This window comes from Dasypus novemcinctus, chromosome 3 (genome assembly GCF_030445035.2).
Source record: "Dasypus novemcinctus isolate mDasNov1 chromosome 3, mDasNov1.1.hap2, whole genome shotgun sequence".
Taxonomy (NCBI): Eukaryota; Metazoa; Chordata; class Mammalia; order Cingulata; family Dasypodidae; genus Dasypus; species Dasypus novemcinctus.
Window position 1 is genome coordinate 110,535,010 of NC_080675.1, and position 23,776 is coordinate 110,558,785.

Genomic DNA, 23,776 nt, shown 5'->3' on the forward strand with positions numbered 1-23,776 from the left:
CCATATAAACTCATTTGTCTTTGCCTTTCCCCCCTTTTATTCAATGTCTTTTTCCAGTTTTATTGCTAGTTGGTGCTTAGTAGTAATCCCTTGGTGCCAGGGAAGTTCATCCCCAGGGTCATGTTCTCTGCGGGGGGGAAGGTAAGGCATTTACATCCTGCATTTGGCTTAGAGAGAAGCCACAATTGACCAACATGGAGGTTCTCAGGAGGTAACTCTTAGGCACCCTACAACACTATTCTAAGTTGCCATTTCAAGAGCAAAGGCTCATAAGCATAGTCAGCAATATCAAGGGCCCCTGAATGGACCATCCTTCTTCACTGGTCATTGCGCCTGTACTTGGGAGATTGTTGCTGCTCCTTTAGAGAATGTGGCAGAGCTCCCCAGGATAGGAATTCAATATTTTTTTGGTTATTGTGTGAAACTCTACCAACTGTGACAATGCCCTATGAACATCTGAACACATTTATATACCTTATATGAATGCCCTGGTGAACTTCCTCCCATGTATCCGCCTTCACTGACACCCCACACCAATGATCCTCCCCTGCCACAGTTGTAACCTTTCTGTGATCCAAACCTTCTTCAAAAATGGAGCCAAGAATATTGCCAAATACAATTAATAGGAAAATGAAATTATAACAATAGGTTTAAACATACAAAATAAAATACATAGTAATTTAGGAAAACTAAAACTAAAATAATATTTTTAAATGGGGATATTTTAAAAATAATGAAAAATATATTTTTCTAATTTTTTGACATTTTGCCTATCAGCACTATAATATCTGTTGTCCTATATGTACAGTGATATTTTCTTCCATTTCTCCCACAGTGTCTTACTTTTTTTTCATTTTGTCTTCAAAGAAGTTTTAGGTCACAAGTGAATTCGCATAGAATATAGGGGACTCCCATACACCCAACATCCTCTCCCTTTTCTCTCTTCTCATATTAATAACCTTTTTATGTGGGTGTATATTTGTTACAACTGATGTACAAATATCGAAACATAGCTACCAACCACAGTCAATGGTTCACATTATGGTTTACATTTTAGACCACACACTTTTATAAACTTTTGATGAAATTTAACATGACCTATATCCATCATTGCAAGATCATGCCGAATAATTCCATTGCCCTCTAAATACCCCATCTTCCATCTATTCTATTCCTCCCTCCCCCTCCCATTGGGGCCCATGGTGACCACCAGGCTTCAGAAGTAATTGAAGGACAAGATCCATATTTACTTGCAACAACAACGAGGGCTTGACACACTGGTCCGTCCTCCCTTATTAGGAATTGCCATGCTCTTGAGAGACACCCACCTCTCTGTTTGAGAACATATTGGGCCTCCCCAGGATGGAAATCCAACTCCTTCCTTCTCATTTTGTGGGTCTCCACCCACAGATACAACACACTATGACAAAATGATCACTCACTCATTCTCCAGAAGACTGCCCTAGGTGTGCCCTGTCCCAAATTCTCCCCCATCCAACACCCTAAACCAGTAACCCTTCCTTGTCATATTGCCAAAAGAGTTTTCCTAACATTGTCATTTCAACCACATACCCGTCAATCCCCAGTGTTCACCTGCTTCCTCTGCCCGCCCATCCCCCAGTTCCATGGACCCTCCAACCCAACCTCCCCACCCTAACCCCCTGTCAAACCTGCACCACCCAACCCAATAGTATCACTACACTCCTGTCATATCCCTTCACAGCACAACTACTCACTTCCACCTTATCATAGACTTCTCCCGTATGAGCATTGGCTCACAACCTTCTTCTCCCTTTCTACTTCCTGTAAATCTATCTTCCAGACTCAAGCTCTCTGAGTCTGCTCAATTGCTTAATTCATATCGGTGAGGTCATGTAATATTTATCCTTCAATGCCTGGCTTGCTTCACTTAACATAATGTACTCAAAATACATCCATGTTATCCTGTGTGTTAGTACTGTATTCCTTCTTACAGTTGAGTAATATTGCATTGTATGTATATAACACATTTTGTTTATCCTTTCATCTGTTGATAGGCATTTGGGTTGATTCCAACTGTTGGCAATAGTGAATAATATCGCTATTAATATTGGTGTTCATGTATCTGTTCATGTCCTTGCTTTCAATTTTTCTGGGTATATACTCAGTAGTGGAATTGCTGAATCATATGGCAGATCTATAGTTAGTTTTTTGAGGAACCACCAAATTGTCCTCCACAATGGCTGGACCATTCTACATTCCCACCAGCAGTGGTTTAGGGTTTCCATTCCTCCACATCCTCTCCAATACTTGTAGTCCTGTTTTTTTAATGGCTGCCAATCTAATGGGTGTAAGAAGATACCTCATTGTAGTTTTGATTTGCATTTCCCTAATAACTAGTGTTATTGAGCATCTTTTAGTGGGCTTTTTAGCCATTTGTATTTCTTCTTTGGAGAACTGTCTGTTCAAATCACTTGCCTATTTTTTAAATGGATTGTTTGTCTTTTTATTTTTGAGATATAGGATTTCTTTATATATGCTGGATACCAGGCTCCTATCAGATCTATGGTTACCAATTATTTTCTCCCATTGGGTAGACTGTCTTTTCACTTTCTTGACAAACTCCTTGAAGGTGAAAAAGTTTTTAATTTTGAGAAGATGCCATTTATCTTTTTTTTTTTTTTTTTTTTTTTTTTTTTGCGCTCATGCTTTGGGTGTGAAGTTCATGAAACCGTTTCCAATTACAAGGTCCTATAGATGTTTCCCTACATTATCTTCCAAAATCTTTGTGGTCTTGGCTCTTATACTTAGATCTTTGATCCCTCTTGAGCTCATTTTTGTATAAGGTAAGATGGAGTTCCTCTTTTATTCTTTTGGAAATGGATATCCAGTTCTTCAAGTACCATTTGTTGAAAAGACTATTCTTTCCCAGTTTAGTGGGCTTGGTGACCTCATTGACTATCAGATGACTGTATATGTGAGGATCTACATCAGAACTCTCAATTAGGTTCCATTGGTCAGTATGTCTATCCTTCTGCTAAATACCATGCAGTTTTGACCACTGTAATTTGTAGTCAGGTAGTGTGGTTCCTCCATTTCATTTTTCTTTTTCAATATGTCTTTGGCTATCCAGGGCCTTTTGCCCTTCCAAATAAATTTCATAGTTTTTCCAATTCAGTAAAAAATGTTGTGTTGATTTTTATATTCGGATGCATTAAATATGTAGATCAGTTTGGTTAGGATAGACATATTAATGATGTTTAGTCTTCCTATTCATGAACAGGAATATTCTTCCATTTACTTAAGATTTCTTTGGGGAAATGGACTTGGCCCAGTGGTTAGGGTGTCCTTCTACCACATGGGAGGTCTGCGGTTCAAACCCCGGGCCTCCTTGACCCGTGTGGAGCTGGTCCATGCACAGTGCTGACGCACGCAAGGAGTGCCGTGCCACACAGGGGTGTCCCCCACGTAGGGGAGCCCCACGCGCAAGGAGTGCACCCCGTAAGGAGAGCCGCCCAGCGTGAAAGAAAGTGCAGCCTGCCCAGGAGTGGCACTGCCCACACTTCCCGTGCCGCTGACAACAACAGAAGCGGACAAAGAAACAAGACGCAGCAAATAGACACAGAGAACAGACAACAGGGGGAGGGGGGGAATTAAATAAATAAATAAATCTAAAAAAAAAAAAAAAGATTGTTCAAAAAAAAAAAAAAGACTTCTTTGATTCCCTGTAACAGTGTTGTGTGGTTTTCTGTGTATAAGTTGTTCACATCTTTAAATTTATTCCTAGGTATTTGATTCTTTTAGTTGCTATTGAAAATAGGATTTTTCCTTGATTTCCTCCTCAGATTGCTCATTATGGGTGTACAGAAAAGCTACTGATTTTTGTGCATTGATCGTACTATGTGCTACTTTACTGAAATCATTAATAAGCTCTGGAACTTTGTTGTAGATTTCTCAGGGCTTACTATGTATAGCAGCATGTCATCTATGAATAGTAAAATTTTTACTTCTTCCTTTTCAATTTGGATGCCTTTTATATCTCTTTCTTGCCTCAGTGCTTTTTTTTTAAGATTCTTGGTTTTTTTTATTTTTTTAAATTAAAGTTAAGAGATCACAAGGAATGTTACATTAAAAAATATAAAAAGAGATGAGATATGGGGGCATTTTCAGGACTTGGAGTTGTCCTGGGTAGTGCTGCAGGGACAGTTACCAGACATTGTATGTCCTCCCATGGCCCACTGGGTGGAATGTGGGAGAGTGTGGACTAGGATGTGGACCATTGACCATGAGGTGCAGCGGTGCTCAGAGATGTATTCACCAAATGCAATGAATGTCTCATGATGATGGAGGAGATTGTTGTTATGGGGGGAGGAGTGGGGTGAGGGGGGTAGGGGGTATATGGGGACCTCATATTTTTTTAATGTAATATTAAAAAAATAAAGACAAAAAAATATAAAAAGGAAAGCAGACTTGGCCCAATGGATAGGGCACCTACCTACTACATGGGACGTCCGTGGTTCAAACCCCGGGCCTTCTTGACCCATGTGGAGCTGGTCCATGAGCAGTGCTGATGCATGCAAGGAGTGCTGTGCCATGCAGGGGTGTCCCCCATGTAGGGGAGCCCCACGTGCAAGGAGTGCAACCCATAAGGAGAGCCAGCGCGAAAAGAAAGTGCAGCCTGCTCAAGAATGGTGCCGCACACATAGAGAGCTGACGCAGCAAGATGACACAACCAATAGAGACACAGATTCTCAGTGTCGCTGATAAGGATAGAAGCAGTCACAGAAGAACACACAGCAAATGGACACACAGAGCAGACAACTGGGGGGGAGGGGAGAGATATAAATAAATAAATCATCTTTAAATATATATAGAGAGAGAACAAGAAACATAAGAGGTTCCCATATAACCACTCCCCACCCCCACCACATCATTTTTGTAAATTGTATTTTTTTGAAGATATATACATCACAAAAAAAGTGATACACTAAAAAATATAAGAGGTTCCTGTATGCCCCAACCCCCCAACCCACTCCTCCCACACCAACAACCTCCCTCATCATTGCGGCACACTCATCACACTCGGTGAACACATTTCAGCGCACTGCTGCACTACACAAATAATAGTTTACCCTGTAGTTCAAACTCTCCCCCAGTACATTCAGTGGGTTATGGCAGGGTCCAACATCTGGCCCTGCAATATCATTAAGGACAACTCAAAATCCCAAAAATGCCCCCACATCACATCCCTTCTACCATCTCTCCCTGCCCTCAGCAAATACTGTGGCCACTTTCTCCACCTCGATGCTAAAATTTCTTCTATTACTCGTCACAATAGTTTTATAGTAGAATATCAGTAAGTCCACTCTAGTCCATATTTTATTCCTCCATTCTGTGGACCCTGGGATGGCGATGTCCCCTCCACCTCTAGATCAAGAGGGGGCTTAGATTCCACATGGATGATGGATGCAGTTCCTCTGCTTACAGTTGTAGGCACTCTTGATTCCCTGGTGTGGTGGTTGACCATCATCATCTTCCCATTAGCTGACTTGGGTAAGACCAGAGAACCAGAGAGTAGGAGTTGCCACTCTGCTGAGCCTCAGGGCCCAGCTGGCACATGGGCAGTCCAGAGATTCAAGTCTCCTGAGTATAGACCATCCCTAGCACCAACCACAGGTTCAGTAAAAGTGACAGAAGAGGCATGGGTAGAAAAGTCATATCTGAGTCCAGCTCCGTCACACTCAGGAGCACAAATCCCAAAGTAGGGCCCTCTTACATAGCACAGAGCTCCAAATCCATCTGCCATCACTATATACCCTGTGGATCTCTGTAGTCTTCAGGAGAACAAGTACCTAGGGTTGTATCTACTTTGGCTCTTTCTGGGGTCCTGCTGAGGTGTGCATAAGCGCCACCCCTCTGATGACCCCCCGACTCTTTTTGGAAGACTCGTAGCCATATCAATTCATTTGTCTTTGCCATTTCCCCTTTTATTCAAGGTCAAAGAGCAATTTTTAACAATTGGTCCAACATGTAGGCTGAGATATTCTGCTGGTCTGAGCTGACTCTTTTATTCGAGGTCTCTTTCTAGTCGCTTCTCCAGTTAGTGATTGATAGTAATCCCTCAGTGCTAGGGAGGCTCATCCCCAGGAGTCATGTCCCCCTTGAGGGTCTTTCTTGCCTCAGTACTTGAGCAAGTACTTCTAGCACAATGGTAAATAGGAACAATGACAGTGGACATCCTTGTCTTGTTCCCAATCTTAGAAGGAAAGATTTTAGGATTCCACCATTAAATATGATGTTAGCTGTTGGTTTTTCATATATGCCCTTTATCATGTTGAGGAAATTTCCCTCTATTCCTATCCTTTGTAGTGTTTTTATCAGGAAAGGGTGCTGTATTTTGTCAAATGTTTTTTCTGCATCTATAGAATTGATCATATGATTTTTTCTTTTGACCTGTTTATGTAAGTGTATTACATTGATTGATTTTCTTATGTTGAACCATCCTTGCATACCAGGGATGAAACCTACTTGGTCATGGTGTATAATTCATCTTATGTGTTGCTGAATACTATTAGCAAGCATTTTGTTGAGGATTTTAGCATCTAGGTTCTTTAGAGAGATTGGTCTGTAATGTTCCTTTCTTGTGGCATCTTTGTTTGGCTTTAGTATTATGGTAATGTTGGCATCATAGAGTGATTTAGGCAATCTTCCCTCCACTTCTATTTTTGGAAGTGTTTAAGCAGGATTGGTGTTACTTCTTTCAAGAATGTTTCAAGAATTCACCTGTGAAGCCATCTGGTCCTGAGCACTTCTTAGTTGGGAGGTTTTTGATGACTAATTCAATCTCATTACTTGTGATTGATCTGTTGAGTTCATCAGTTTCTTCTTTCATCAACGTAAGATGCTTATGTGTTTCTAGGAATTTGTCCATTTCCTCTAAATTACCCTTCTCCTTGTCACATAATTTTTCAAAGTATCCTCTTAAGATACTCTTTATTTCTGTGGAGTCAGTGATAATATCCCCTTCCTCGTTTTTTATTTTGTGTATTAGCATCTTCTCTCTCTTTTTCTTTGTTATTCTAGCTAAGGGCCTGTCAATTTTATTGATCTTCTTGAAGAACAAGCTTTTGGTTTTGTTTATTTGTTCTAGTGCTTTTTTATTTTCTATTTCCTTTAGTACTGCTCTAATCTTTGCTATTTCCTTCTTTCTCCTTCCTTTGGTTTGTTATTCTTTTTCTTAATTCCTCTACCTCTGAAGTTAGGTCTTCAATTTTAGCTCTTTCTTCTTTTTTAATAAATACATTATGGCTATGAATTTCCTTCTCAGTACAGCTTTTGCAGCATCCCATAGGTTTTGACATGTTGTGCTGTCATTTTCATTTGTTTCAAGGTAGTTACTGATTTTTTTGTAATTTCATCCTTGACCCACTGGTTGTCTAAAGTTGTGTTGTTTAATTTTCATATCTTTGTGCCTAATCTGTTTCTCTGGCCCTTACAGATTTCCAGCTTCATTCCATTGTGTTCAGAGAAATTACTTTGTATAATTTCAGTCTCTCTCTGACTTCATTGAGAGTTGTTCTGCAGCCTAGTATGTGGTCTATCTTGGAAAATGATCCATGTGCCCTCGAGAAGAAAGTACATCCCACTGTATTTGGGTGTAGTGTCTGTGTATGTCTATTAGGCCCAGATCCTCTAATGTATTATTCAAAATCTTTGTTTCTTTACTGATTCTCCATCAAGATGTTCTGTTTAATGGTGATAATGGTGTATTAAAGTCCTGCAGTATAATTGTAGAGGCAACTATTTCTCCACTTAGTTTTTCCAGTGTTTGCCTCATGTATTTTGAGGTGCCCTAGTTAGGTCCATAAATGTTTATGATTGTTCTTTCTTCTTGAAAGATATACCACTTTTTACTAATATATGGTGTCCACCTTTGTCTCTAAAATAGTTTTGCATAAAATCTATTTTGTCTGATATTAGTATAGCTACTCCTGTCTTTTTTGGTTGTTGTTTGCTTGTAAGATTTTTTCCAGCCATTCACTTTCAGACTCCTTAAATCCCTAGGTCTAAGGTGGGTTTCTTGTAGAGAGCATATAGATGGGTCATATTTCCTTATCCATTCTGCCAGTTTGTGCCTCTTGACTAGTGAGTTTACTCCATTAACATTCATTGTTATTACTCTCAAGGAATTACTTACATTAGCCATATTTTCTTGGGGTTTATGTATGTCATGTGTTGTTTTTATTTCTCTTTTTGTTTTTTGTTTGGTTTTTTTTATTATTTTTCTTACACTCTCCCCCAACTCTCTTTCCTGCATTTTCCTTTCAAACTGCAGCACTCCCTTTTGTATTTCTTGAAAGCCAGGTTTCTTATTGGCCTACTTTCTTAATTTCTGTTTATCTGTGAATATTTTGAATTCTCCATCATTTTTGAATGCCAGCTTTGCTGGATAGAGAATTCTTGGTTAGAAGTTTTTCTTTTAGCACCTAAACTATGTCCTACCACTGCCTTCTTGCCTCCATGGTTTCAGATGAGAGATCAGCACTTAATCTTACTGAGTTTCCCTTGTATGTGATGGTTCTCTTTTCTCTTTCTTCTTTCAGTATTCTCTCTTTGACTTGAGCATTGGACAATTTAACAAGTATATGTCCTGAAGTAGGCCTTTAGGATTTATACTGTTTGGGGTGCACTTCACTTCCTGGACATGTACATCCATCTTCCTCAATAGGGTTGAGAACTTTTCAGCTACTGTTTCCCCCAGCACTCCTTCTTCCCTTTTCCTTCTCTTCTCCCTCTGGGATGCCTATAATATGTATGTTTGTGCTTTTTGTGTTGTTGTTCAAATCTCTAAGTCCCTAGGGATTTTTTCTACTTTTTTATCTATCTGTTTGATTTCAGATGTACTGTCTTCCACACCACTAATTCTTTCCTCTGCCTGTTCAAATCTACTGTTATGTGCTTCCAGTGTATTTTTTATTTCTTGGATTGGGCCTTTCTTCACCATCATATCCATTATCTTTTTATGTATGTTTACAATTTCTTCAGTATGTTCTCCCAGGGTCTTCTTAATATCCTTAATATCCTTAATCTCTTTCTCCCTTCATTAAGTTGGTTCATGATATTTGTTCTGCATCTTCTCCTGGCTTTTAGTTTGTTCATTGGACTGGGCCCTGTCTTCCTGTGTCTTCGTATGGCTTATAATTTTTTGTTGGTATTTAGGTATCAGTTTATCTTGAAGAATTTATTCAGTTGATTAGTTTCTCTCTTCACTCTAGGATTTTATTTAGTTGCTGTTTTTGTGTATGTGGTAAGTTTTTGCTTTGATGCTTTATTCCTCTTATTCTATTTCCTCGCTCCTGTCAATGTTTCCTTGAAAGAAAAAGATTAGGGCCAAAGAAAGGGAAAGAGGTAAGAAGAGAAAAAGGATAATAATAATAATAGTAGTAAAAGGTAGAAGAGGAACCATATAAGACCTAGGAAAATGAATAATTAACTCATGAATGAAGTGCAAAGGAATAAGAATTTTAAAAGTGGGGTACAAGCAATGAAATAAAAAACCAAATAGAGGAAAATATCTAGAATAAATTAAAAGGCCAGAATGATATGAAGAGAGGGAAAGAGAAAAGATGAGTAAAAATTTAAGAAACAAAGAAAACAGAATAGAGGAGATAGAAATAAGAACAAGAAAAATTGAAGACTAAACAAAGAGATGTGGAATGTAAGAATGAAAATCAAAAGCAGAAGATATAAAGATGAAGGAAGGAAAAGAAATAGCACAGGTAGACAATAATGGTATAAAAAAGGGGGGGGGGGGGAGAAACAAAGGAAGGGGGAAACACAGCAAACAAGAAACAAGACAGCAGCAGTTTTCCCTTGGGCTTTTTATCTTTGTCCAGTTCCCTCCAGACCAATGCCCTGAAGCCTCCTTCTGTGGGTTCCCAAAACAGCTCACTCAGGCAGACTCTTCCCCCTTCTCAGTCATTTTTTGTGAGAGAGCAGGTGAGTGCCCACTTAAACCGACGTCATCTTGCTGGATCTCCCCAGCCACTTTTTGGCAAACTGATTATATCAAACCCCTTTCTCCATGCAAGAGCCAGCAATTCATCTTGAATGAAATCAACCCATACTCAGGGTATGGGTTTCCCTTTCTTGTGCACAGAGCCTCAGCCAGCATCACAGCCTGAACTTCATACATGGTTCACTAACACAGGACTCCAAGAAACTCATTCCAACAAAGAATGTACTATAGTAAGCACATGACAAAAAGATCCACTGGCCCTGTCACATACTGTACCACCCAAAAGCCACTGCCTTTATAGGGTAAAGGAATGTCTTTTGCAGGTACTGCTGAAGATGAAGTTAGAAATGATTCCTTAAGGATAAAGAGCCATCCTCCTGGATGCCATGTACAACTCTAATCAATTACTATTCTATGGCACTGCATTCTGTACATGTAGACTACATGGCTCAGGGTGAAAGTAGAGATAACTCCATTTACCATTCTGTCCAATGGCCTGTTGAGGAAATTCATGCCTCCCATCCCCACAATTCTATACTCTTCAAGTCTAGCGATTCTGTTTCCCAGAGCAGAAATACTTCTACCAGGATCATGGCAAGAATCTCAATAAACTTTAAGGTAATGCTGCTGCCCAGGTACTTTGGGCTTCTTGTGCCTAGGGGCCAACAGGCACGGATAATTGACCATCCTAGCAGGGATGATTGACCCTGGTTATCAGGAGAAGTCAGAGACGTTGTTATTACAATGGGTAGAGAGAAAATTTTTGGGCACTCAAAAGAACCTCTGAGGCATCTCTTGGTAATCCCTTGACCAAGGTAATCTGGCCAATTATAACGATAAATGTATAAGAGCAGGAGTCATGGCTTGAGAAGAGCATGAGGTCTAGGGACTCAGATTCCTCAAGAATAAGAGTCTGGGCCACCCATTTTGTAAGCCTCCTGGACAGCAGAGCTGTTAGCCAAGGGGGAGGGAGGTCTACAATGGATTATACAGGAGGGCTTTGATGAGCATCAGTTCAGATGCTAAGAACAGCTGCAAAAATGAGGGCTAAAGCTGTCCCATTAAACTTCCTCTTGTACATTTCCCTAGGAAAAGAGGCTGACCAGAATTCCAGAGGAGCTGTTCCCAGTTCGGGTGAATTTTTGATGAGAAACAAATGACTCGAAGAGGTGCAAGGAATGACTGTCATGATCTGTGATGCATCAGCGGTTCCCCGCTTCAGGTAGGAGGACTCATTTCCCCAGCTGCCAGGAGTGTTGCCTTCTGATGGCCAGCAGTTGAGTCCTTCTCTAGAAATTGCTCTCATCTAAAGCACAATCCCTCACCTAAGGTCATGTCCTCTCCCTGGAAGGAACTTGCATCCAATGAATGGTCAGTACAAGGGTACAAAGGTTCAGTTCCCTTGCCTCAATTTGGGAGTTTGCCTCCAAACTCCAGAGGTCCCCAGGGTCAGCCATTGTTGCAATGCATCACAGTTCGACCCTTTCCCTCACAATCACAGGTTTTGAGGGCATTCCCTAGTAAACTTCCTGCACACCAATCTCCATCTCAGAGTCTCTTTCTTCAGAACATGACCTAAAACAAAAGATATAAATATATATAAATTCTTTAAAACATCCAAACACTTCGATGCAGTGTTTCAAGCATCTAGAATAGCCTAAGAAAATAATGAGAGATTCAATCACAGTTTTGAGTTTGCTGATATTATGTTATAAATTTTAAAAAAGCAACCTAAGTGTTCTATAAAGGGGTGGTAATTAAAATAATGGCATAGAGTTATTTGCAATTCATATTTTTGAAGACTATATAGTGACATAGGAAAATGTCCACAATATGATTTTAAGTGAAAGCAACATGATTCAAAACTACAAAACTATTAATATATATTACCTAAAGAGCTGTCCTGTGAAAAAGAAATTAGATGACCCCCATGAATAAATGGATGCAAATAATCCAAGGAGACACTCAAATTCTATTTTGGCCTATTTTTAGATGAAATATAGATGGTAAGTTTCTCAGCACTGGATATGTTCAAGAATAGCATCAATGACCACTTGGCAAGACTGACATAGAGTGGAGTTAAATATTAACTTAAAGCATTTGAGGGGCCTTTTTACCCTCAGGAATCCCATTCCACAGTGAATAAGTGTCTTAGAGATGAGTCGTTTTGGCTTGATTTGCTTTGCTTTGCTTTCTCTTGGTGTGCAAGATTGATTGGTTTGTCCTAGTTAACAATTTAACTCTCAAAGCCTTCTGATTTCTTTGCTTTACTTTGGCAAGTCAGCAGAGAGTAATATTGCTTGATCATTTCCCTCCTCAAAACCCTACAACTCTCAGGCTTTCAACACAAACATTAGAGAAAAGAATTCAAATAAAGGAAATTCACTAAGATCATACCACCAAGGAAGCCTCCTAAGAATCTCTAGGCAATAGAAAGGAGGAAACCAGCCCTGAGATGCAAGGGAAGGGACTGTGTGCTTTTTAAAAGTAATATTTAGATAAACTAAGTACGATGATGTGTCATGTTTCATGTTTAAATAATAACATGTGCATATTCTCTCACTTTCAGCAGAACTCAACCACACCAAAGCAGTTTAAGGAATCTGATTCCACTGCCCTGCCAAGCCTTTGACATTTTCCAGGTTTGAATAAAAATCAAACATTCTCCTTTTCCCATTTTCTTATGTCCACCCCACGTGGAGTGGAAAATCAGAAGATTCTGAGGAGCAACTGCTCCTCACGCACATGAATGCTTAGCCTATGCTATAGAGGGAGGCTACCTTTGGGCCCCAGGGAGGGATGAGCCCTCTCTTCATTTGCCTTCTTTGCACCCTTCCCTTTAGTAAGGAGTGTCAGGCCCTGTCCCTCCCTGCCCTACCCCTTCCAACCAAGGATGCCCTGGCCTGGCTGTAGGGAGGAGTTCCTCAGGCAAGTGGGGCCTGGAGCCTGCTGTGCCCAGGTGAAGGTCTGGTGCCCCACGTGAGGCCTGCTGGGCATTCCTGCTGAGCCCATGCTCCCCGTTGAAGCTAAGTCCGGGCCCTCAATTCCATCCCTGCCCTCTAGGACAGGGACTGCGATTGTACATGTTGAAGTACAGTACAGAGGGCTGGCCCTGGGACTCTTCTATAATTTAATTCAGTCAAAGCCAGGTCCTAATTCCAAGAAAACCCAAATTGGCTTGGACAGCCCTCTGATGAGTGACACCATCACCTGCTTAATGCTGAAAACTGCAGCCTCCCCGCCCCTGTCCCTGCACTGGCTATGGCTATTATCTTCACTTCTCGCACTTACAAGGTGCTTGAGAAATATTTGTGAAATAAATAAAAAGAGTTTCTGGGATCAACTTAGATATGATTTGTAGGCAAAATGAGGTCATCTTTGACCGTGCTCTTTTCCCCCTTAATGTTAAGTCATAACATGTCACAAAGTTGCACGTCGATCTTTGGTGCCCGTGGTTTTGTGTTCCCAGTAAGCCATCAAGTTGTGCTGATATCTGATCCCTCCCTTTTCACCTCATTTTTCTCTCTAATGTGATTAAAATACAAAAATATGCCAAGGGGGGTTGGTTAGAGAACTAAAAGAGACAAAAGGACTTTGAAGTAGCTGCATGGTAAAAAGAAGAAAATTAACAGTGAAAAATACAGGTAGTATAACAGATTTGGTTCCTCTCTATCTATAGATGTAGAGGAATATCTTTGATGTAGAACAATAGATAGAAAAAGAAACCAAGTGAAACCAGAACACATGTGTTTATTCAACAAACATTTAAAATACTTCCTATGGGTCAGGCCCCACCTAGATGCCAGAGAGGTAGAGACTCAAGCCTTGACTTCATGGAACAGACAGTCCAGCAGCTTACAGATTTATCCAAAGATTGTCCCACAACCCCTGCTACACTGACCAACAATTTCAGACACAGCCGGGCTAGCGTAAAAGGCTTAACCATCACTTAGATGCTCCCAGAAGTGCTGAGAAAGGGAAATGCCAGCCAGAAAGAGCCCGTGGAAAGGTTTACCTGGATCAACTCAAGAAAATCTGCAAAAGCACACCTGTCTATGTGTGCTTCCTCTACCATGCCGAAGGGCAAAAGGGAATCAGAGAGGGAGCCAATGTAGCTGAAGCAGTTGAGCACCTGCTTCCCACATGGGAGATCCCAGGTTTGGTTCCCAGTGCCTCCTAAAAAAAAAAAAAAACAAGCAAACAAACATAAAAACTAACTCAGGGAAGCTGATGTGGCTAAGTGGTTGAGTATCAGCTTCCCCCATACAAGGTCCCAGGTTCAATACTGATTAAAAAAATTTGAATCAGAGAACACAGATTTAACATCCAAAAAAGAAACACCTGCAAAGAAGGGCTAACATCGCAGTTTGAGCGCAAGTTCTCCGTGCTACCATGGCCCCAGGCAAAAATGTAATGGAGGCAAAGTCCACCTTGTAACCTCCCCAACATCTGCCTCATTCTCAAACGCCCAGATACCCACAAACACTTACACTGCCTTAAATCTGCTCCAAATCCTCTAATAGGCCCAGGCGTGCCATCAGACTATTGTCTGCTTAAAGTTGTAAATGAGGTTTATCTTAACAGGGATGCCTTAACGTTCCCTGGCAGAGCCTCCGCTGAAGTAGGCAGGAGGTGGAGTAATGGAAAAAGTACCGGTTTGGAGCCGGAGAGACTTGGTTTTCCTCCCTGTTTCCACCACTTACTATTTTGTGACCTACGGCAAGTTACTTCACCACTTTCAGCCTCTATGTTCTTGGTCATAAAATGTAGATAAGAATGCCTGCCCAAATGCATTTTGAAAAAAACTAAGCCCAAACCATCCCTTCATTATTTATCTATTCTTCTTTATCTTGCAAGGGAATCTATAAAGCTCAGCAAAAATGAAAATAAAATAAAATAGACATTGGCAGAGGCCACAACAGGCAGCAACTCCTCTAATTTGCTGTGTTGGTGTCTTGGCTGGGTGGGGTGAGGGTTCCGGGTGCAAAGTGCAAAGCCACGGGACCACCTCAGCAGGCGCCTGGCCGCTATACAGAATGTGTGGAAGAAGCCGCCAGTACTGTGATTCTCCCCAGAAAGAGCATGAAAAGCAATGAGCATCCTTAATGACTTCAGAAAACTCTGGCTTCTAAAGAATCAGTCCTGGAAATAATGAAGAGTAGAACCATAGGATTTGGCTTCACTTATGGAGATAACGTTATTGAGAATCACAACCAGCTGCCTGGCCATACCTCACGGCTGCCCTCCACAACCAGGTCCCACCTGGAGTAAAAAGTAAAGGCTGTCATCCAAGGCGCGGACCTCCCATCCCACCCGGACTCCCCTGCTCTCTACCCGGCGGCCTATGCTCAGTTCCACCTCAGCCCCGCCTTCCCAGCGCGTGGACGCGCGATCGCTCTGCTGCCTCCATGCTTTTCCTGCTGCTCTCCTCTCCACCTAGAAAGCTCCCCTTGCATGTTTGTCCACACATCTTTCCCCACACATCCAAGCTCCAGAGCTAATGGCCACTTCTCATGATATTTTATTAGAAAGAAACCATCTATAGCTGTGTCAATACACTGAAACAGCTTTGCCTTTGCAGATGCGCTTGTAAATATGGGTCTGAAAACTGGGTGGGGCCGAATGCCAGTGGGGAGAGAGCAAAGAAGCCTGAGCCGAATGGTGTCCATGGACCAGAGCCTGCTGAGGTCAGTCAAGTGGTGTTTGGATACTGCAGACCTGGCTTTCACTCCAGAATATAGTCCTCAATCAGGGGCTCCCCTCACAATCAATTCAGGAGTTTTTAAAAACATATCAATACCCATCTCCATACCCCAAACCCACTAAACCAGAATATCTTTGGGTTGAGCCTGGACATTTGTATATAATTTAAATATATATTTTAAATCCTCCACAATGGATGCTAACATGCAGCCCTAGCTAAAAGCCGCTGCTCTCAGATAAGTACTTTTCTATACAAAGGAAATAGGATACTATGGTATTACTTCAAAGGCTCTGCAAATACAGCTGATGGAAAATAACACAAAAAGCAGTAATTGGACAACCTGAATATTTGCAAAGCAAAGGGGCCAGGTAATAAGGAGCTTGGGATGTCCAAAGATCTGATAAGAACTCAGTAAAAGGTTTCATTATTTCTTAGAATTTATTGGAGAACAAAGGGGAATAGATACTGGAAATGTCTGGACATTTGTCCTGAAATTTACCAGCACCTATACGTCTGTAATTAACAAAGTTAGGACAGTTAGGAGCAAGTGATATGATTTTAAATATGTCAGGACAGTGGAATTTCTCAAGTAATAAGCAAAAAGTCTTCCTTAAGGTCAAAGAATGCAAAACAACGTGCTGTTTTGTTTTGGAAGGGGTAACCATGTGAGAGGAGAAAAGAAACACAACAGATGTTACATTTTTGGACTTGAGTTACAGCATTTCATACATCAGCCCATGAAATTTTAATTGCTGACATGGTTCAAATTGGCAAAGAGACCAAGGCACATGAGTTGGACACTAACAAAAAAAATATGAAGGAAAGGTGAGGCCTCTGGCAACTCTCCAGCAAGAAGAGGTGGTTAGCAGGGTACCCCCGGAATCAGGGCTTGCTCATTCTAAACTTAATTTTGCATTCTAATTAGCAATGTGGAAGAAAGAACAGAGGACCCCTGAAAGAAATATGAAGAAGGCTTGTCAAGGGGGCTGGTTGGTCAAAACCAAGGAGGATGCAAAATGCAGTAGATAAGCCCATGAAATAAATGTGGGTAAAAACAACAGGAAGCTGAGACTCCATTAATAAAAAGGCAAGCTAGTTCACTGGCTAGTTCTGGAAAATTAATCAGAATCCCTTATGTTGCAGAAGCATAAGGTCCCAGGCCACAGAATTGTTTGAACCAACAAAAGAAATGAGAATGGACAGTACCTGGCTAAGTTAGGTTACAGAGGAGCCAGCAAACCTTCCCACAGTCTGCCGCAACCAGCATTAACTTAGAAGAGTTAAGCAACTTGCCTGAAAATACTCATCTAGTGAGTGGAATTGGCTGGATTTGAATTCATGTCCCTTGGGCTCCAAAACCTATGCTCTTTCCCTCTGCTGCACAGTTATCATTAAGAGGGTTCTTTCCACTTTCACCCATTTTCTTCCTAGCTTCAGTTCTGCCTCTCTGCCTCCAGGCTTAACACTCTGCATTTCCACCTTGGGGAATTTTCACTGTGGCCCAGCTGGTTACAAACCTCTTTTTTATACAGAAATATTTGTGAAGGTCTCCATAATTTCACTCCTCCCTCTGGCTCATTAAAGTCAGGAGGGCAAAGGTCGTATCCTCCTGGAAATGTTCCTCTTCCTTGGTTAGGCTTCATGCAGAATTTTGTAATTTCTAACTTCTGGTAAATCAACCCCAGCATAAGATTATGTAGAAAGAATTGAAAATATGCTATTCTAAAGTTAATGGCATTCAAAAGGACACGTAGAAATATGCAGGATAGCAGAGCATTTATGCATGCGAGACGCTGGTAGAGTGTCAGGGCCAATTCTGGCTCCACAACTTTCCATGTGAGTGTAAGCAACCTGCCTGGCCACTCTGTGCCTCAGTTTCCTCATCAATAAAATAGGTTGTACAGACTTGCAACTCCTACACTCTGGTTGATTGGACTTACCCCACTCAGCTAACATGGAGTTGAAGAAGGTCAACCACCACACCAGGGAACCAAGAGTGCCTACAACTGAAAGCAGGAGAATTGCATCCAGCATCCATGTGGAATCTAAGCCCCCTCTTGATATAGATGTGGAGTGGACACAACCATTCCAAGGTCCACAGGATGGAGGAATAGAGTAAGGATTAGAGTGGACTTACTGATATTCTATTCATGAGCTATTGTGATTAGTAATCGAAGAAAATGTGGCATTGGTGTGGAGAAAGTGGCCATGGCAGCTGCTGGGGGTAGGGAATGAGAGGAAAAGATGAGATGTGGGCGCGTTTTCGGGACTTGGAGTTGTCCTGGGTGGTGCTGCAGGGACAGTTACTGGACATTGTATGTCCTCCCATGGCCCACTGGGTGGACTGTGGGAGAGTGTGGGCTATGGTGTGGACCATTGACCACGAGGTGCAGCAGTGCCCAGAATGAATGTCTCATGATGATGGAGGAGGTTGTTGTTATGGGGGGAGGAGTAGGGTGAGGGGGATGGGGGGTATATGGGGAGCTCATATTTTTTTAATGTAACACTAAAAAAATAAATAAAGACAAAAAAAGGATTAAAAAAATAAAACAGGTTGTGGGGATCATTCTGAGTAAAGCATTTAGTAATGCTAAATGGAGGCTGGGGAGAAAAAGGGTATAGAGGAAAGGATTCTATAAGCCTCAAAATGCACCCTCAACATTGCTAGACAAAGATTTTTCAGATATTTATATCTGTTGTTTACGTCTCCAGAAACTATTCCTTGTTTCTCTTGTCTTGTTGTAGAAAAATATACCTTTGAAGTTGTTCTTTCAGCTATTTATCCCAAGTACAACGGGGGACTGCAAGCAAGCAAAGCTTGGGCTGAAACTGGGTGGCTTTCCTAAACGGGCCTCTTTGGGCAAACCAGAACGAAGGAGTTGTGGGGTTGGGATGAGAGAGAAATGTTCATGAGATTGGATTCCAAAAGGTCCAATTTGAACATTTCCAGCAATAACACATGCTTCCTGCTGACTTTAGATAAGGCTTCTCTGATTTTGAACTTTGAGGGAAACTGAGAAGCTGTTGTAATATTGAAAAATTAAATCTGAACACAGGGTAGGGAAACTCAAGCAAAAAAAAAATAGATTAACGAACCTAAAGTAGCTTGCAGCTCCCTCTTCCCACCATTTTTCACCATCCATCAAACACGCACTGCCTGTGAAAGCTGCTGCTGCTGCCAGGAGGCAAAGGAGGTGTGACCCTAACACTGCTGCTGCCACAAAGAAGAGAGGACTGGGCAAAAGTCCTGCCCACTCAGCAGGGTGTATTCTACATGACAGGGTTTCCTACCACACACAGCTTCTACATGAGAAACCAAGGCAGGGGGCCTTTAAACAATTACAAATACTATTTAACTGAAGCTACTTACCCCATGGGCAGCTTTGGCTGCCATCCTTGAATTTCTCAAGATTTTTCCAATATCCAGAAAAGTTCCTAGAATATAGTAGGTTCTCAAAAAATATCTGCAGAATTAATAAATGAAAGAATAAATGAGAAGGGTGTTTGTGTCACTGTAAACTGTGCCCTGAGAAGACAGGGATAAAGCATTTTGCTAAGGCATGCAAGGATGAGAGCCATCCTAGGATGGTAGAGAGAGCACTAGACTTCTGTCTAGTCTCAGCCAGCATGCAGAAGAATTTCCCAAGGCTCTTGGTAAAAATGAAGATCCTAGGACTCCACTCCCCGAAAACTGAGATTCTGGGATGGCTTCCAGGAATTTTCTTTTTTAACAAGCTCTACAGGTGATTTCAATCCAGGTGGTCTGTGGTGCATGGTTTAAGGTACAGCTGATCTGGACCCCACTTCCAGGAAGGCTTGACCTTGAGCTTCAGTGATGATCAGAATTCTGGCCACCTTTTTCTCCCAGGGGAACTTTTTAGCTTCTCAAAAATGAATGGATGCCAGCATCATCCAAGACCCAAATGCAGGAAGATATGTTCTGGAGGAAATGATATCTAAAGCCACTCATCAACAACCAAGCCCAGCTCAACTAAAGAGGAGTTTCTGATGGGACTGGGTGTTAAGAAAAGGGCAGTGACATTGTCTGAACCACAGCCCCTGCCCCACTAAAATTCCCATCACATGAATAAGAGCCATCAGCCTAAAAGCATGCCTCCCTTGGAGAGAAAATTCCTGGAAAACATAGAGGTTTTTATTGCTTTGTTTTAGATATACCAATGTTTTATCATAAAATATGGGTAAATTGAGAGCACAATATTCTGTAAAACATCATAAGTGTTCAGTTTTTGTTGTTACTGGCTTGATTCTAATGGTGGGTTTTTAAGAGGAACAAAATAATAAGAGACATTCCTCTGAATAGCCTGTCAGAGAAAGACAAAGGGAATTTAGAGTTTAGGGATGTTCCAACTGAACTTGGGAGGTGTGTGTCCTTACAGACTCAAGTCCGAGTCACACAAAACTCAGAGTTCGGGAAACATTCCCTCCCTAGAGCAGGAGTGTAATGTTTCACCAGGTGTGTGAGAGTGAGAGCAGCCAAACACAGGACTAAGGAGGAACTGGTCACTGAGCCCCCAATCTTAATCCACTGAAGTGAAATACAAACTGCACAGCAGTTAGGCACAGCAACCAAGAGGACGGTGCTCTGCCCCTCACCTGCTGCCTGGAATGCCGTCTGACAGCATCAGGGCTCTCCCCCTCCGCAGCAACCTGTCCCCTGCCTTCTGTCAAACCAAAGGTGGTCCCAAGACTCTATTCAGTTCTGCTGGTGTTCAGTGAGTGCCTAATGTGTACTCTCAGAACTGCTGAAATGCTCTCTCCTGCCGAGTACTTGTCATTCCAGAGCAGGGTCAAGTCACACATTTGAAATGAAAAGACACCCTTAAAGTTCTCTGTGGAATTTTAAAGAGCAATATGTGATCAGAAATTCAAATTACAAGCTCTGGAAGCACAAGGTATTTATGAATAGGTTGTATCCCATAAGTTTACTTTTCTAATTCATAGTTTAGAGGGCAGAGCACATTTTTCCAAAGGGACCATGTGAGAAATGGTCATCAGGTTTGCTGTCCAAAACTAATGAATTCAAAATATAGCTGAAATTATATATATTTATAATAAAACAGAGAAAATATTTCTATTGCAGTATTAACTAAAAAATAATTTAAACAAAAATATTTAAAATAGTTATCTTTAATGAGACATCCTCATGAAATAACATTTAATTAGAAGTTGATGAAAAGGAGGTTTCGTAGAGAGTCTAAAGGTATGGACTTAAAGGACTTCTGATGCTTATCTCACATTCTTTTAAAAAGTAACATTTTTCTCAATAAAAAGAGTACCTATTTGCTGTAGAAAAAACTGAAAAATACATTAAAATTTAGTGTAAAAAATATAGGTTATTCATGGTCAAAAGATTATAGCTACTTTTAGAATTTTGGTATATTTATGTCCAGGCATTTTATTCTAAACACATATGCATGTATTTTTTCAATTAGAAACATACTCTAAGGAAGCGAACTTGGCCCAATGGATAGGGCGTCCGCCTACCACATGGGAGGTCCGCATTCAAACCCCAGGCTTCCTTGACCAGTGTGGACCTGGCCCATGCACAGCACTGATGCGCACAAGGAGTGCCCTGCCACGCAGGGGTGTCCCCCGTGTAGGGGAGCCCCACGCACAAGAAGTGCGCCCCATAAGGAGAGCCGCCCAGCGTGGAAGAAAGTACAGCCTGCCCAGGAACGGCGCCGCACTCACGGAGAGCTGACACAGCAAGATGACGCAACAAAAAGAAACACAGATTCCCAGTGCCGCTGATAAGGATAGAAGTGGTCACAGAAGAACACACAGCAAATGGACACAGAAAGCAGACAACTGGGGTGGGGGGGAGGGGTGTAAGGGGAGAGAAATAAATAAACAATAAATCTTAAAAAAAAAAATCTTTGTAACCTATTTTTTCACTTTACTACAAAACTGTCCATTTTATCACAATTTAATGAACACTCTCACTAAGCTTCCTTCTTGACCCTTGCCAAAATGATCAAACAAAGTGATGTCCCATCTTAATTTTCATTTATTTGATCACTATCGGGCTTGGTCTTAGCTTTTCTTCTCTTTAATGGCGACTAGTTTACATACATACAAAATCTTTGTGCCTTTTGCTTACTTTTCTGCTGGAACACCTATATGTCTCAAGATGGCTGAGTGCAATGCTTCAGGGCTCTTCCCGCTCCCCCCACAGAAGTTTTGAACAACAAGCAAGAACAGGCAGAAATGTCTTTTTCAAAGCCCCAGAGAAAGGAGTGCAGTAACAGGGTGAGTGCCAAATCAAGGAAAAGGCTACTTAGAGGAGGCAGGATCTCCCCGCGCCCTGGCTGCCTCTCCTCCACCACTCCAAGTGCACAGATACATGGTACCAGGTTGGGAGGGAGCAGAGAAACACTCATGCATATACCAGGAGCATGTCTGTCTGGCCCAGTCTGTCTAGTGGTGACCTGAGGGACGCGCCTTTCCAGAACTTACCCCACACATAAAGGCAGCACACGGAGCCTTCCTACAGAGATGCTAAGGCAAAGCAGTCAAGTTTTCCTGCCAGGGATTGCTGGCTGTAAATATACAATGCCTGGGATCCTGAGGATGATTCCAAGGGAAGAGGAGACATCTGTACCTCTGTAATAGGGGAATTGCCAGGGCCACATGGGCATGCCCGAGACAAGATACGGGCAGAAAGGATCAGGGCAGCCGCACAGTCTGCAAAGCTGGGGAAAAGTGCTTTCCTTTTTTGTTTTGTTGGGTTTTATTTTGTTGTTTTGTTTTGCTTTTGTTAGCTCCTAGCATTCAAGGGAGGCTCTGTCATAACACTAGCTGAATACAAGCTAAAGAAACAGAAATCTCAGAATCTAAATTCCAGCAATAACTCATTAAAATATCAAAATGATCAAGTTTCAACAAATGATTAAAAAATATAAAAAGAAACAGGAAGTGATGGTTCCAGCAAAGTAGAAAATTAAAGAATTAGAAACCATCAATGAGGAGGAACAGACTGTTTTGTTTTGTTTTGTTTTCATTGTCTTAATTATGCTCAAAGAGCTAAAGAAAAACACGGACAAAGACCTAAAGGAAATTTGGGAAACAACAGATGAACGCAAACAGATTATAATTAGAGCAATGAAAGTTATGAACAGGAACCAAACAAAGCTGAAGACCATATTAACAGGAATTAAAAATTCCCGAGAGGGCTTCCACAGCAGATTGGCACTGGCAGAAAAAAGAATCAGTGAACTTGAAGATAAGGCAATTGAAATCCTTCAGTCTGCAGAACAAAAATAAGAAAAAGTGGAAAAAAGTGAAGAGTCTGAGGAACCTGTGGGACACCACCAAGCACATCAATATACACATTGTAGAAATACCAGGAGAAGAAAGAGGGAAAGCAGCAGAGAGAATATAATGACTGAAAATGTCCCAAATTTCATGGAAGATGTAAATGTACACATACAAGATGCTCAATGAACTCCAGACAGAATAAACCCAAATAGACCTATGCCACAGTATATTAACATCAAACTGTTGAACACCAAAGATAAAAAGAGAATTCTGAAAGCCAGAATTCTCAGAATTCTGAGAAGCAACATGTCATGTACAAGGGAGCCTCAGTAAGATTAAGTATCTTTTTCTCATCAGAAACCATGGAGGCAAGAAGGCATATTTAAAATGCTGAAAGCAAAAAACTGCCAACCAAGAAGTCTGTACCTGGCAAAACTGCCTTTCAAAAATGAGGGAGAGGAAAGCAGTTGTGGCTCAATCAGTTGGGCTCCCATCTACCATATGGGAGGCCCTCGGTTCACATCCCGGGACCTCCTTGTGAAGGCAGGCTCGCCCGCACACTGCAGAGTGTTGCCCGGCCCTCAGGTGCCATGGAGCACCGACTCAGCAAGGTGATGCAACAAAAGAAGGGAGACAAGTGAAAACACAGAAGAGCCCACAGCAAATGGACACAGAGAGCAGACAGCAAGCAAGCCACAAGGGGGGAGAGGAAATAAAAATAAATTTTTAAAATGAGGGAGAGATTAAGACATTCCCAGATAAACAAAGCTGAGGGAGTTCATCACCACTAGGCTATC